General features: G+C 44.9%; 1 protein-coding gene across 4 annotated transcripts in view; it reads right to left on the reverse strand.

The window, feature by feature from the left end:
* Positions 1–15439, reverse strand: part of SLC11A2 (solute carrier family 11 member 2) — a 132456-nt gene that overhangs the window by 100942 nt on the left and 16075 nt on the right. The window contains exon 1 of one of the 4 annotated variants that reach the window (XM_077483668.1): positions 12329–12400. The exons of the other annotated variants lie outside the window; for them this stretch is intronic. The gene's annotated coding sequence lies outside the window, so the exon portion shown is untranslated. Of the gene's footprint in view, positions 1–12328; positions 12401–15439 lie in introns of those variants that run through there. 4 annotated transcript variants of the gene reach the window in all.

Consider the following 15439-nt stretch of genomic DNA (forward strand, 5'->3'; position numbering starts at 1 on the left):
AGTGTATCGCTGAAGGGGCCAGTCCAGAGCCACTAGAATGACTGGAATTATTTTGGCCTCTGTCCAGCAGACGAGGAATCACGTAAATTAGATTGTACCAATCCCACAGCACCACCAGTGCATCCGTTACATCTGTCAGAGAATCCTTTATTCTTGCCACAAACCTCTGAACCTTACGGCTCAGGCAGGACGCCAGCAGATCCACATCTGCCATACCCAATCAAAGACAGAGTTGGTGAAAAATCTCCAGGTGTAGATATCACTCCCCATGACCAAGGGGTCTGATGGCTGAGGTAATCCCCCCTGTCAGTTTTCTATGCCAGGGATGTGCACAGCATACAGGGCCAGAACAAAAGTTCTGCCCACCTCTGAATATAAGACACCTCCAGCGCCGCTGTTGCATGTCTCGTACTGCCTTAATGATTGACAGAGGGCACTGCAGTGTTGTTGTCTAATTGCATCTTAATCGGAAGACCCTTGAGATCTGTCCAATGCTCCAGGTACAGTCTAATGGCTCGAAGTTCCAGGACACTGATGGGCAGTCGAACTTCCTCCAGACTCCAGCAACCTTGAGCCAAGTTCAAGCCTAGGACTCCTCCCCAACCTGACTGGCTGGCATCCATTGTCACCACTGTCCAAAAAAGGGAAAGAAAGAGCTTGCCAGCCTGTAGGAACAGAGACAGTAGCCACCAGAGGAGAGAGGCTCTTATAAACCAGTCAAGGCAGATCTGGTTGTCCAGAAACGCAGGTAATCTTTCCCACTTGGACAGGATTTTTTCTGCGGGGTCCTTGTGTAGAACTGGGAATACGGGACCGCTTAGAATGTTACCACCATCAGACCCAGTGCCTGCATGCAAAAACACAGGGACAAGAGCCGTTGAACTGCACTCAAAGCTTCTGGCTGCCTATAGCTGGCAGGGTTTTTTTTATGCCTAAATAGGACTGCCCATAGGAGGTGCCGACTTTTTTCTGGCTAGTGTCCTACTCCTGTAGGTGCACTATAAAACTCTGCTTAGTCAAGCCTAAAAGGAAAGAAGTGGTGTCAGTCAATGAACATAAGAGAAATGCAACCTTAACGTTGTGAGAAAATCAGCCATATATCATCAGCCTTACACGGTATTCTGGGTTTTCCCATATTACTCTCTACTTCCTGGTGAAGATTGGCCAGATGTCAGATTGTTGCCGCTCAGTGCCACCCATTGTCTTATTTTAATCGAATGGGATTTAAGGCTTAAATCCAGGCAAACTGCCAAATTCCACAAAGTTCTGTACACAAATAATTTTGTTTAGCCACTCCTGAGTTTTTCTTTTAGAGACAAGTCTGCCAGAAGAGGCCAATTAAAACACCTATATACATTATGTGTTCCATGTGAATAACTTTAAAATGGGTTGTCAAGGCATTACCAGCCCCACTGCCATTAAAACTTGTAGTATACAGTGTATGGCTTTTTGTAAAATTCTTCTTCTAAATACCTTATTCCTTCTCCCGATCATCGGTCACGTGACCGCCCACCGCTCTCGCCCTCTAATGTATACACTAGGGAGGGAGAGGCTGAGCTTTCTCTCTGACGTCTGCTGGGCGGTCACGTGACCTCCCTCTGTATTGTATACATCGGAGGAAGAGAGCGATGTACGTTCATGCGACAGCTGATTTTGTAAAAGGAATAGAAGGCATTTAAGAATTTTACAAAAAAAGGCATACAGGATATACTATAGGTTATACTAGCAGTGGGGCTGCTGCTGCAGTGCTCGTATGTACGTGGATGGCAGAGGCACATAAACTGACCACTGTGTCAGTACTCAGCAGCCATGCTATATCGTGGTCAGTTTACCGGGGGGGGGGGGGGGGTGTTGGGGCAGAAACTGGCAGGATCAACCAAGTATTTCAGGTGTTACAGGGAGTCAAAATTACAAAGCGCAAGCACTATGCCGTTTTTTACGCTTTACGTCAACCTAAAAAAAATAAAAATAATAAAAAATAGGATTTTTTGTACTCGCCGTAAAATCCTTTTCTCTGTGATTCACAGACTGACACAGGTTCTCTCTTTAGACCATTGGGTTGTTATGCCACCTTCAGGAGAGGACTAGGCATTACATGTTAACATGTGATAATAAAACTTTCTAGTTGCCATTAAAAAAATACTTGTTTTAAAAAAAATATTCTACATTTCTTCAGTTACTTCCTGGTTTCTTGCCGAGGCAAATTATGTCATACAGGAGTCTTCAGGAGGGGAAGGGAGGAGGAGGAAAGAGGAATGAGGGAGGAGGGAGGAGGGGTTTGCTCAGCTAGGCACACTCTTCTGCATGCATTCTTGGATTCCAGAAAATTCTAAATGAATCATTACTCTTACTCAAGATGGCCACAGCCAGAAATGCGAGGGGGTTGTTTTTTTTTTATGATTTTTTAGCAAAATAAAGCATGGAGACATGAATGGATGGGGGAGTTTGCTTTGAATATTAAAAATGAAATAAATTGTGTTTTTGGTTTGTAGTGCGCAGATGCAGCGGAGATCTGCTTTAAGCTAAAACAGAAAAACTGCACTTAATGTTCAACCTCAAACAAAAAAAACAACAAACCACAGCTGCACTCAGAAAAACACTTAAAGTGGTTGTTAAGCCACTCTAACCGGTATACACCATCAGCACCTTCTATTGTAGTCTCAACCTCTGTGTGCGATTTATAGAAATAAATGCTGCAAATACCTAATTTCACCGCCAAGACTGCGATCACATGACTGGTCAGCTTTCTCCTTTTCTCCTCAGAGATGTAGCGAGCGGGGCTGATATTCCTCTGCCGATGGCAGTCTGGAGGGGAGGATGAGAGATCACAATCTGGGGGGGGGGGGGGAACTACTACACCGGAGCAGAGAGAAGAGCAGATAGTAGGCTGCTGATGACAGAGGTGCGTAAACTGACCACGGTGTCTGGTCTCAGAAGCCATGATAAAAAAGTTGTCAGTCCCCAGGATCAGCCAGGTTTTTATTTTTTATTTTTTTTTATTTTTTTAGGTGTTACAGGGGGCCAAATGAAACAGGACAAGCATTGTGTCATATAACATGCTTTAAAAGGAGGAGGATCTTTTTTTTTTTGGTTAACAAACGCTTTTAAGTAGTTGTTAACCCACATCAATAAAATCATCTTATCCCCGCTGTACCTTAACATGTGGCCCTGAGCCTTTGTTTTGTAAAAAATCCACCAATCTGTACCAATATAAGCTGCGCTCTGGGCACACAGCCGATTCCTCTCCTCCTCTCTCCAGCTCACAGCTGCAGTGGGCGGGGCCAAGCCGTACCGCTGACGTCAGCAGGGAGGAGGGGGCGAGAAGAGACAGAGAGCTGACAATCAGCTGAGCGCCTGGAGCCGCACTCATACAAGGTACAGATCGGCAGATTTATAACATTAAACAGGCACAGGGGCACACATTATTAAAAAAAAAGTACAGAGAGAAAAAGATTATTTTATAGCAGAAGCAAGGGGGGTGGGGGCAGGCACGGGTATGAGCAGGGAGGGGAGGAGCAAGAGGACAGAGGACACAGGGAAAGCTGTAGACAGGAGAGCAGCGGCTGACGGAATCACGCAAAAAGACCACGGTATCAGGGGCTTAGCGGCCATGATTATAGTGGTCTGTTTGCAGGGGGGGGGGGGGGTATAGCCAGGCAGAATCAGCCAGGTTTTTAGGGAATATAGGGGGCCAAATGACACAGCCCATCATTGTGCTGTATAACATGCTTTATAAAGGAACAGTATCTGGGGGGATTTTTTTGGGGTTAACAAACGCTTTAAAACTAGCAAATGTAAAATGTTGCGCTGTGTCCTTTAAATTATTATAAAAATTCTGGCTAGATGCTAACAAAGTCAAAACGGTGTGTACAAATTAAATCTAGTGAGAATACATGCTTCATACCAATAACTCATCAAAATATATGAATAGATGGGTGACAGCACTATTGCATAAGTGTCTTGAATGTTTATGGATTTCAGAATGGATCACTCAAACGTAACAAGAGTCAAATAGTTACACACCAAGTCAAATTTTAGTATGGAAAATATAAATTTCATGCAATTGTCACGTCATTTGTACATGAAGGTAAAACAATCTTTAGAGATATCCTTCCAGCATCAGAACATTGATGCGAGTCCGATTGCCTGTGGTGTGAATACAACACACGGCATGCAATGAACAGTGCAACAAGAAATGGATGAAAGTCTGGCTCACTTTAATTCAGACAGCAGTTAAGGCTTGTCATGCATAAGGGGACTTGTCATACCTACCTACAGACTGATTATCTTGTGCTGACACTTGCAATGCTTGATGAAAGATTGTGCTTTATCGGTCTGCTGCAGGTTATGACTATACTAAAGAATATGAATCTACCAAATAAAGGCATTAAATTGTGTACAGAATGTTTCATTAGGATAATTACCATTTCCCACTCTGTGAGCTCAACGAGACTGATGACTTACAGCAAGGTTTTGACCCACTCCTGTTCTCCACCATGTTTGTATTAAAAAAAAGGCCATACACAGGCATACAATTTGCCCAATGCATGGAAATATTCAAATAATGCTCTCCATGCTTTGTCAGTAGAGGCATGCCCTGTACACACGGTCAGACTGACGGAAAATGTGCGGTCGGAGCTTGTTGTCGGAAATTCCAACCGTGTGTGGGCTCCATCGGACTTTTTGCATCGGAATTTCCGACACAAAGTTTGAGAGCTGGATCTAAAATTTTCCGACCACAAAATCCATTTGCATAAATTCCGATAGTGCGTAGACAAATCCAACGCACAAAGTGCAACACATGCTCAGAATCAAGCAGAAAAGCAGCACTGGCTACTGAACTTCATTTTTCTCAGCTCGAATGTCACAGCGTTCTTGACGTTCAGAATTTCCTAAGCTGCTGTAACCCTGTGAGGTTAGTTCAGCGATCTCCCCCACTGAGCTGATGTGACAGGGGGATGATGCACCACCAGAACATGCCAATCAGCGCTCTTTGCCATTGGCTGAGAACGCTGATCAGGAGTTGGTTGGCTGCTGGTTTCCCAGAATGCACGAGGAGGCTTGTCAGACAGACCAACATACACATGGGCCGAACGAACACACCTGTCGAATGTCAGACTTTTTGTCTCCCAACATTCGGCCCGTGTGTACAGGGTTTTACACCTGTCCAGATCTGCCTGAAAAACCAACAGGCAGACCAGATCAGACCCTTTGTGTGAAAAAGGTCTAACTGTTGCATACACATAGAGATTATAGTCTCACAGCTGAACACCAGCCAGGAGGAAAAGAATATAAATTAGTAAGCTTGCTGTCAAGCATTCTCCATACTGCTTTTTGCATTCTATTAAACTACTACCAATTCTCCCCAAACAGGTCTCCCTGGCTCCATTTTATAGCATGCTCTGCTATGTATGACCAGGCAGTGCTCCCAGACACATTTCCTCCTCTGAGGATCACTGGCTGTGCGAACAGGCATGAATAGCTGTGGCCGCCGATATCCCATCATTGCAGTGTATGGACTGAATGGTCGCCGGGATTCTCACAGTGTAAGGGATGCCTGCTGCTGGGATTCGCACCATGTAAGGGATGCCTGCTGCTGGGATTCGCACCATGTAAGGGATGCCTGCTGCTGGGATTCGCACCATGTAAGGGATGCCTGCTGCTGGGATTCGCACCATGTAAGGGATGCCTGCTGCTGGGATTCGCACCATGTAAGGGATGCCTGCTGCTGGGATTCGCACCATGTAAGGGATGCCTGCTGCTGGGATTCGCACCATGTAAGGGATTCCTGCTGCTGGGATTCGCACCATGTAAGGGATTCCTGCTGCTGGGATTCGCACCATGTAAGGGATTCCTGCTGCTGGGATTCGCACCATGTAAGGGATTCCTGCTGCTGGGATTCACACCATGTAAGGGATTCCTGCTGCTGGGATTCGCACCATGCACTCTGAACTCTGGACACTGAGAATGGAATCATGAACTGGCTGCCAACTGCGGCAAACAACAAAAAAGGTGCATGCATCATAAATCCACGTTTTGTGGTGCCCTGCAGGGTAGGTGTGTGGGGATGACAAGGAATGAATATGCAATGCACACAACAGTGTGATCCAGGCCTGAATGGTGGGCTCTGAGCCATAAGAATTTCTTTTGAACCCACATACCTACCTGCTATAATGATTCTGAAAATCAGTCATTATAGAGCTTGACGTTTTATAGCCAAAGAGTTAAATATATCATTATAAAACACTTTAGCCTGATTGAAGACAGCTATCATTTTAACCCATTTCCAGCCTTGTTAATTTAGTTTGCATTCTCAATTCACTGGAGAGGGGGTAACAATCGACTGGTTCACACCAGGAATTAAGATGAACAGGTTGCACATACAGTATGTTTTGTCACACTACCTCCTAGGGAAGTGATGGTGAACCTTGGTACCCCAGATGTTTTCGAACTACATTTCCCATGATGCTCACCTATACTGCAGAGTGCATGAGCATCATGGGAAATGTAGTTCTAAAACATCTGGGGTGCCAAGGGTGCCTAGGACATCAGCGTTGTGGAGCCTTAGATCACTTACTAGTCAGCTGGCACTTTGAGTGGGCACATTTTTCTTGAAATCCAAGGCTGGCATCCCTTGGGACAGAAGGGGGAACTGCAATTTGTTTTAACCTTTCAGGGCAAAATAATGACTTTGCAATAAATGCACATGGCCTCAGGTTTTATCCTTTTAAAGACCCTTCAAGCACAGAGAAATACTCAGTGAGCTGCCAGAAAAGCACTGATCCCAAGTCCTGTGAGCTGATTAACAGAATTTTTGTGGACTGAGTGGTGTTAGCCTTCCCAGCGTCTTTGCTAAACTACTGAACCACACCCACTCTCAGATCTCCACTACATAAAGGCTAATTATTCTGCAGTCCAGGATAAGTACTAGGAGGGAAATTTGAAATAAAGCAGGAAGACACAGGACAGCCCTGAATTACTGGCATTTTCAACAGAATCTTTTTGCACTTCAAAACAGATATAACAGAATGCTTCCAATGCTTATAGTGATACGAAGGCCAAAAGACATTTTTTACTTGATTTCATTCCCTGCATTAAGGTTTTCTATCTCTCTGCCCCTTCTTCCCTGTGTGAAGGGGAAGATATCCCACTCTGTGCACAGCTGCATCTATTCTCTGCTCTCTTCCTACAACACTCGAGCAGCAGCAGCAGCCATTGGCTCCTGCTGCAGTCAATCAAATGCAGGGAGGAGGAAGCAGGGGGCGGGGCTAAGTTCCACTGTGTAAGTCTATGGTGCGCAGCTCCATAGACACAGCACTGTGTGCCCCCATAACAAGGAGCTTGCTATGGGGACACACGGAAAAAAGAAGGAGCCAGGAGTGCTGGGGAGGGGACCTGAAAAAAAGGAAAATTGGGGCTGCTCTGTGCAATATCACTGCACAGAGCAGGTGAGTATAACAGGTTTGTTATTTTAATTTAAAAATAAAAAGGGAGATGTTAAAAACACACCAAAATGTAAGCATTGATCTTTCCCATCAATGCTTTCAAAAGTCCCAACGTCAGAAAAATTACATAGACATGCATCAATGCAAAATACACTAGCAGACTTCACCTTTTAATTACACCTTTTACTGTGCAAACAGCAGCTAAACAGAAAATATATCCAGTCTAAAACTCACGTCTGATGGAAACAAAGTGTGACATGTTAATTGTACTTCAGCAAATAATTCCCTCACATCCACCTGCCTGTAATGAAGGGTGTCTCTTGTTGTGCAGGCACCTGGATCTTCTGTACAGGGTTGTCTGTCCTCTTTCTGGCTCTGAACTTCCAGTGCTGCAATGGTTAACAGCTTCAGGTAGTATGGCCTGACAGGAACACGCTCCCCTCCTTCCACATCCTCTGAGAAAAGTCCCTTCATTGATTACACTGCTTGCAACATGATCTGTGAATGGGGGAGAGAATCCTGAGCGTGATCAGATGCTCCCCCATTCATAGAGATTGTGATACAAGCAGCATAATCAATGAAAGAAAGGTGGAAGCAGTGTTCGTTTTGGCAGCAAAATTTCAATTTAGTTTTAGTCTTGGGACTAAAACTAAAATGCCATTTTAGTCAAAAGACTAATGCCGCGTACACACGATCGGACTATCCGGCGGAATAAAATATACAGGAGATTTAGTCGACTAAATACGACAAACAATTGCAGAAGACTAAAATAGGACTTAAACATTTTAGTTTTAGTCCCATTTTAGTCTTCTGCAATTGTTTTAGTCGTATTTAGTTGACTAAGGCTGCTTTCACACTGGGGCGGTATTCAGGCGTTACAGCGCTAAAAATAGCGCTTGTGTAACGCCTGAAAAAAAACGGCCCCTTTAACTCCAGTGTGAAAGCCGGAGGGCTTTTACACTGGAGCGATGCGCTGGCAGGACGGTGAAAAAAGTCCTGCTAGCCGCATCTTTGCAGCGGTGAAGGAGCGGTGTATTCACCGCTCCTAAACCGCTCCTACCCATTGAAATCAATGGGACACCGCGGCAATACCGCCGGGAAAGCGCCGGCAAAGCGCCGCTGCAGCGGCGCTTTGCGGGCGGGTTTAACCCCTTTTCGGCCGCTAGCGGGGGTTAAAACCACCCCGCTAGCGCCCGCACACCGCCGCTAAAACGACAGTAAAGCACCGCTAAAAATAGCGGCACTTTACCGCCGACGCCGCTCCCGCTGCAGTGTGAAAGCAGCCTTAATCTCCTGTATATTTTAGTCCGCTGGATAGTCCGATCGCGTGTACGCGGCATTAGTCTTGACTAAAATGGCATCTCCACTACATTTTAGTCGACTAAAACTCATTTTAGCCATCTAAAATCGAATGGGTGTAATTAAAACGGGAGTCCGCTGGGACTCCGCGTTTTTTTTTTTTTTTTTTTAAAGCCAGCAGCTACAAATACTGCAGCTGCCGACTTTTAAAATAGTGACACTTACCTGTCCAGCGCGCCCGCGATGTCGGCACCCGAAGCCGATCTCTAGATCGTCACTCGGGTGCTGCCGCCGCCATCTTGGGTATGGGAATCAGGAAATGGAGCCTTTCGGCTTCATTTCCCGGTTCCCTACTGCGCATGCGCGAGCCGCGCTGCGCAATAAGGACGGTCCCCGCTGCCTCTGGGATCTGTGTGTTTCCCAGCAGGCAGTGGGGCACTTGCGGAAGGGGGCGGGCACTTGCGGAAAGGGGCGTAATCTACGCCCCTTTCCGCAGAGAGCTATCCTGGAAGTGGGTGCACCCCCCTCCCCCCTGAAAGGTGCCAATTGTGGCGCCGGAGGGGGGGGGGGGGGGGGGGGATTCCGATGAGCGGAAGGTCCATTTTAGGGTGGACCTCCGCTTTAAATTGTAATGCATTAGTTAAACATTTCTCTACAATTTCCAAACTTGTTATATACTGCTGGAGTGAAAAACTGAATAAGTGATTTATGGTATGGAGGCATGAACATGCACTACAGATCATTGTTAATTCTGAAGTCAAACTTCAATTTAGTTTTAATCTTTTGACTAAAATTGCATTTTAGTTTTAGCTGTATTTTAGTCATCTCAATTGTTTTACTTTTATTGTACTGAAAATAGTATTTAATTAGTCTACTAAAATGTTTTAGTCGACAAAATTAACACTGGGTGGAAGGAGAGGGAACATCCCTGTCAGACCAACTGTACTGCTTGAAGATCTAAAGCTGCTAATCACTGGAATTCAGAGACAGGAAGAGAACGGGGCATCCCTGCAGTGAGGCTTTCTAAAGGATCTGCCTGCACAACATGGGACATCCTTCGTTATAAATAGGTGGTTCGACAAACTATAGGGAATTGTTTTTCTTAAGCTAAACTTCAGCTTCTAATTGATGTCACACTTACTTGCTGCCTATTCTGGATTTGGTATTTCCACTGTATTATCATCACAGGGGTAGCATTGGAAGGTAACATTTGTATATATGAATTAAACCACACAATAAAATATGAATATGATTTTTTTGGTTTCATTTTTTTTCCCCCATGCAAAAAACACTTGTAAATTCCCCAAACCTCCATATACAATACAATTCATGTGACCCCCATACTTGCTCTTTCCAGAAAGTCAAAGCAGCTGTACAAGTTATAGATGGCAGCAGAAATATTTTCAGGTGCTACTAGAGGGCTTTGTACAATGATCTGGAAACACTGTACCAACCTGGGGATCCACCATGCTGTACATATAGACAAAAAGTATAAAACATAACTGACGTTACAGCCATAATCTTTACTTCACTTATGGGCTATGCCAGGCATGTCAATTGTCATATATATATATATATATATATATATATATATATATATATATATATATATATAAATATATAGATATATAGAGATATAGATAAAGATTATATATATCTATATTCACACATACATGCCCATCAGCCATAAATGTATGACCACCTACCCAATTGGGTAAGTCCCTCTGTTGCTGCCAAAACAGCCCCGACCCGTAGCAGCATGGACACCACTAGACCTGTGGAGATATGCTATGGTATCTGGCACAAAGCTGTCAGTAGCAGATCCTTTAGGTCCTGTAAGTTGTGAGGTTGGGGCCTACATGGATTGAACTTGTTTTTCCAGCACTTTCTGCAGATGCTCCAATGGACTGAGACTTGGAGGCCAAGTCAACCCCTCAAACTTGTGTTCCTCCAAAAATTCTAGCACATTTTTGCAGTGTGGCAGGGCACATTTTTCTGCTCAAAGAGGACACTGCCATAAGGAAATATTTCCATGAAGGGGTGTACTTGGTCAGCAACAATGTTTAGGTACATGATACATGTCAAAGTAACATCTACATGAATGGCAGGACCCAAGGTTTCCCAGCAGAACATTGTCCAAAGTATCACGCTGCCTCTGCCGGCTTGCCTTCTTCCCATACTGCATCCTGGTTCCATCTTTTCCCCCCGGTAAGCAATGCGCACACACACCCAGCCATCCACATGATGTAAAATAGGATTCATCAGAGCAGGCCACCCTTTTCCATTGCTCTGTGGCCTGGTTCTGAAGCGCACAGGCCCACTGTAGGCACTTTTGGCTGTGAACATGGGTCAGCATGGCCAACTCTGACCAGTCTGTGGCTACACTGGCCCATACACAACAAACTGCCCTGCCCATTTTTTATGCGTTCTATACATCTTTTTCAGGGACAACATGTTTACTTGCAGCCTAATATATCCAACCCACTTCCAGATACCATTGTAAGAAGATAATAAAGGTTATTCACTTAACGTTTCAGTGGTCATAAAGTTCTGATTTGGGGGGGGGGGGGGGGTTATAATATTATTTCTTTATTACATTTGGAATATTAAAAAAAAAAAAAATAATAATTCAGACTGCAACAGCAGATGATTTTTATAGCTGAACTCCAGGAGAACAGGACAATCTTTTGCAGTGGGGCTCTGTCTACTCTGCACAAGGTTAAAGCAGAACTAAAATGAACATCTAACAAACTGCAAGCAGGCATGCCCATTATTGCAAAAGACAAATGCCATGTCTATTTTGCCATACAACAAAATTCATCTGCACATTAGATGGCGGTACATGTTATGTTGGTATGTTTTTTGAGTTTATTAAAAGTCAGCAGCTGCAAAAGGTATAGCTGCTGCCTTTTAATAAACAGACACTCACCTATCCCACGGTCCAGCGATGCAGCCGCCCGAAGCCTCCATTCTCTCCCCCTCTTCAAGATGCCAACATTGTGAGTGTGGGTGCCCGGCTGTGACAGTTTGCTGCTTCACAGCCAGGTGCGCACTGCACTCCGTCAATGGCTAGGCAACGTTCTGGGACCTGCGACCTGTCCGAGAACATTGCCGGAAGGGGAGGGGCTGCCTAGGCGGCCAGAAGTCAGAACAGGAAGTCCCATTCCAAACCAGGTACCTAGTTCCCCCCCCCCCCCCAAACGACATGACAATTGTGGCATTTCAGGGGGCGAGGAGTACTTCAAGCAGAAGTTCCACTTTAAAAGTAGAGCATTTTGAATAATGAAGAGTCCCACTGGGGAGATTTCCCTTCACTTCCTATAAATAGTGAGTGATAAGAAATCCCTTCAAAGTGAAGGACCCCCTGGTTGTCACCAGGGTCATCAGAACATTTGTCCCCAATGGAGATGTAGACAGCAATAAAACTCCTTCTCTACTCTATCCAAAACTACAAAAAATAAATGTATCTTAAGGTACACTTTAGGCAATTGGTCACATACTCAGAACACGTCTGACTGCAGAATACATTTGTCCAGAGATGAGAAATCAAACCAGCACAGACATAATGAAAAGCAGAACATTACCTAACACAGAGCGCAGTGAGTGCAGCAGGAGCGCACACTTGGCAGTTGGGTAATGCGATCTCTAAGGGCATAATACACCGAAGAAGTGTCAGTCACATGACTGCTCTGACAAAAACACGTTGTGAAACACACAGTGTGGAGACAACTACCAGTACTAGAATGAGAAGACACTTGGCAGCACTGGGTTAGTCTGTTGTATCACCATAGTAGTACATTCATTACTGGGGGAAATTTCATGAAAACAAAAAAAAGTGGAGCTATGGGGGGGTTTGCCCACTGACAAAGAAATGATCAGGCTATAATTTTAATGAAAGGTTTATTTTTAACAGTGAGAGACAGAACAACAAAAATATCCAGAAAAACGCATTTCAAAAAAGTTATAAATCTATTTGCATTTTATTGGAGTGAAATAAATATTTGATCCCCTATCGATCTGCAAGATTTCTGGCTCCCAGAAGTCTTCTATACAGGTAGTAAAGCTGAGATTAGGAGCACTCTAGGGAGTGCTCCTAATCTCAGCTTGTTACCTGTATAAAAGACACCTGTCCACAGAAGCAAATAGATTCCAATCTCTCCACCATGGCCAAGACCAAAGAGCTGTCCAAGAATGTCAGGGACAAGATTGTAGACCTACACAAGGCTGCAATGGACTAGAACAGTGATGGCGAACCTTGGCACTCCAGGGGTTTTGAAACTACATTTCCCCATGATGCTCCACTACACTGTAGAGAGTGCATGAGCATCATAGGAAATGTAGTTCCAAAACATCTGAGGTGCCAAGGTTCACCATCACTGGGCTAGAAGACCATCACCAAGCAGCTTGGTGAGAGGGTGACAACAGTTGGTGCGATTATTTAGCAAATGGAAGAAACAAAATAAATGTCAATCTCCCTCAGTCTGGGGCTCCATGAAAGATCTCACCTCTTAACGATCGTGAGAATGGTAAGGAATCAGCCCATAACTACATGGGAGAATCTCGTCAAAGACCTCAAGGCAGGTGGGACCATAGTCGCCATTAAGGACTGAAATCCCGCAGCGCCTGCAAGATCCCTCTGCTCAAGAAAGCACATGTACAGAGGCCAGTCTGATGTTTGCTAATGAACATCTGAATGATTCAGAGAACTGGGTGAAAGTGTTGTGGTCAGATGAGACCAAAATCAAGCTCTTTGGCATCAATTCAACTTGCCGTGTTTGGAGAAGGAATGCTGCCTATGACCTCAAGAACACCATCCCCACCGTGAAACATGGAGGTGGAAACATTATGCTTCGGGGGTGTTTTTCTGTTAAGGGGACAGGACAACTTCTCTGCATCAAAGGGAAGATGAATGGGGCCATTTACTGTCAAATCTTGGATGAGAACCTCCTTCCCTCAGCCAGGGAATGGATTCATTGAAAATACATTGTGGGTGGGTATTCCAGCATGACAGTGAACCAAAACACACAGGAAACAAAAGGCGTAGCTCAAGAAGAAGCACATTAAAAAAGGTGATGGAGTGGCATAGCCAGTCTCCAGACCTTAATTCCATAGAGAAAACGTGTAGGGAGATGAAGGTTAAAGTTTTGAAATATCAGCCTCTAAACCTCTTGGAGAGGATCTGCAAAGAGGAGTGGGACAAAACCTCTCCTGAGAGGGGTGTCAGATGTTTCTGGTGGCCAACTACAAGAAACGTCTGACCTCTAAAATTGCCAACAAGAGTTTTGCCACCAAGTAGTAAGTCATGTTTTGTGAAGGGGTCAAATACTTATTTCACTCATTAAAATGCAAATCAATAATGTTTTTCTGGATTTTTTCCTTCTTATTCTGTCTCTCGCTGTTAAAAACAAACCTACCATTAAAATTATAGATTGATCATTTCTTTGTCAGTGGGCAAAGGTACAAAATCAGCAGGGGATCAAACTTTTTTCCCTCACTATACATCTCTTGTGGGTCACAGGAGTGCACTTACTTTTGTGCTCCTGTGACCCAGAGTTTGTGGACAGTAGGGATGAGCTCAGGCGTGTTCACATGCTCCACGTACAGAGCCCGCCAGGAAGTCGGCGCAGCACTGCGCTAACTTCCTGGCGAGCTCTGCACGTGGAGTGTGCGAACACGCCGGAGCTCATCCCTAGTGGACAGCAATAGTCTGCAATCAGCTGATGGAGCAGACCCACTGCAGGCTCTGGAAGGATCCTGACAATATTGTCTGGATCCACCATGCTGCCTGACTGACAGCTGGTCCTTACTCTCAGTGAGTGGCTAAGAGCTGGAGGCAGCCTAACCCACCCTTCCCCAGCTCAGTGCTCCAATGAGTGTTGGAGGAGAAGAATAGAGAACGATGACTGACAGTCGCTGCCCTGAGCAGATCAGCGGTCATAGAGTTGCTCAGTTCTTGGGCTGAGAGCCAGTGGGGGACAGCTGCAGAATCATGCAGCATAAAAGTGATTATGCTTGTTTGTTTTTTATGCATCCCAAACTTCTCCTTAAAGGAATAATCCCAGGCATCAGTAAGCATAGTTACATGCTCCAGCTTGGTATGTATATACCATACCTGGCTGAAACTGAAAATCACTGAAGTAGACACAGATACTCCACTGATCTCCATTTGTTTCTGGGTCCCAGGCTAAGCAGCTGGTCTGATACATTGTCAGGCAAAGACATGCTGATAGGTTAATTAGATCCTGTCCAAAAATTGGCCAAATATGTGTATGTGTTTGTAAGCGCATTGGGACAAAGGACCTCGCTATACCACAGATGGACAGCGGCAGCAAAAGCGCCCTGAGGCGATTCAGTTTGCATAGGTAGTTCTATACAAGTCACTCATTCATTCAACAGGTGAACAAGTTTAGAAGATATTTACTCTACCTACAGGTAAGCCTTATTATAGTCTTACCTGCAAGTACAACTTAAAGGGGTTGTAAAGGTTCGTGTTTTTTCACCTTAATGCATCCTATACAATAAAGTGGAGTTCCAGGCTTATTAAAAGTCAGCAACTACAAAAAGCGTAGTTGCTGACTTTTAATAAACAGACACTTACCTGTTCCACGATCCAGTGATGCGGCTGAACGGGGTGTCGTTCCTCTCCCCCCTCCCCATCCGCCGGCACCTCCATTGCCACTGTGCGCACCAGGCCG

The sequence above is a fragment of the Lithobates pipiens genome, unplaced genomic scaffold (assembly GCF_037356315.1).
Source record: "Lithobates pipiens isolate NorthernLeopardFrog02 unplaced genomic scaffold, aLitPip1_a1.2 Scaffold_16, whole genome shotgun sequence".
Lineage (NCBI taxonomy): Eukaryota > Metazoa > Chordata > Amphibia > Anura > Ranidae > Lithobates > Lithobates pipiens.